Raw genomic sequence first — 1,851 nt, forward strand, 5'->3', positions numbered from 1 at the left:
CAACGGTGTTAATGTCTGGCTTCAACCATTAACACTGTTGGATGCCGGCTCAGTGGTCTACAGGTTAAGCATTTGCGTCCTGGGTTCGAGTCTCGTGAGACGGGATCATGGATGCGCACTGCTGAGGAGTCTCACAATAGGACGAAACGGCTGTCTACTAAAAACTATAAATACCTGACAGTTTTGTACCATAATTGACACTGTTTAGAAATACATTCCTTTCATTTGTCTTTTGTTTTCTCACTTTGCGACTTGGGAAGGTTCTAGCGTTCGAGTGCTCAAGTTATACGCGACATACTAAAAGTCTAAGTTCAAGATATAACAGATTGGCAAAGCAAGAAAAGCATTCCTACGGTTAAACAACATATGGAACTCAAAACAACTGTCTTAAAATCGATATTGAAGTCAAAATCTTTAATACGAACATCAAGACAGTTCTGCTGTATGGAGCTGAAACTTGGAGAACTACTACAACTATCAGCAAGAAAGTCCAAGTATTTAAAAATAATTATCTACGCAACACACTCAATGTCCGTTGGTCAGATATCATTATCAACAACCTACTGTGGGAGAGAATAAACCAACTTCCAGCTGAGGAGGAAAATATGAAAAGATGTTGGAAGTAGATAGGACATACATTGAGGAAATCATCAAACTGCATCACTAAGCAAATGGTCACTAGGAATCGTGAAGGGAGAAAAGCAAAAGTGGGAAGCTGAAGAACACACTGTGTCGGTAATTCGAATATATGCATATATGCAAAGGATGAATATTAACTGGAAAGAACTGTAAAGTATTGTCCAGGACAGATATGGATGGTGAATAGTGGTGGACTGCCTATACTCTTCAACTAGTTGTAACAGGTGTAAGTAAATAAGGTATCATTTACTATTTTAGTTACAAAGAGTTATAAGAATTCTTATGTTCAAACTTCATTATTCATTATTAATTAAAATTGATATTATAAAATCTTAATTTTACCTTAAACTAAATAAATCTTGTGTGAGAGACAAATCCTACATATGATATTATTAACATCACCTTATTTAGGTTGTACGGTAAATAATAATGTATAAAGAACAATGATAAGAAAATCGAGATGAGAAATGGGTAACTTGATTGAACGTAAATTGAGAAATTAATTTTTATAAATACTTTGGATAACTATGATATGTTTAAAATAAATAGAATTTTCTCGACCTTATAGGCGGCCTGCTTGAATATCTGAGCTACCTATTCCTGTCATCTAGATATTTCAACAAGTTATCTGTTTCCCTGTTTGTTTTAACAGATCATTATGTTAATTAATTGCACAATCTATTCAGGTATATTTGTGAAAAGTTTACGACCTTTCACTGTACAAGTTACAAAAACGTACAGTCAAAGACATCATAGTGGCTGGCAATGAATATTATTCAAATGTCAATTCCTGAATTACTAACATCTAATTGACGATCACTTAATATTTATCATCAATACCGATTAAGTAATAAAAAACGTAAACTTACTGAAATACTTTGTGCTGACAGTTCTATATTGTACCGAAAATATATTATTGAATAAAGTAAATACTACTAATAACAATTTAGTGATTTTAATAGTCTAATATAATATATAGTTTATTGATATTCAAAAACTCTTGATTTTGCTAAATGTCACTAGTTCATTTAACACTAAAACATGAATGTTCAAAGATATTTATCGACTAATGAGCATTTAGTATTTTTACTGTTGAAATCATGAGTCAATTGAAGCTAGACCACCATAGAAAACCTGGAAGCACTGGACAGCCATTTCGTCCTATTATGGGACTCCTCAGCAGTGCGCATCCTCGATCGAATCTCGCAAGTG

Source organism: Schistosoma mansoni (genome assembly GCF_000237925.1).
Source record: "Schistosoma mansoni, WGS project CABG00000000 data, supercontig 0151, strain Puerto Rico, whole genome shotgun sequence".
Lineage (NCBI taxonomy): Eukaryota > Metazoa > Platyhelminthes > Trematoda > Strigeidida > Schistosomatidae > Schistosoma > Schistosoma mansoni.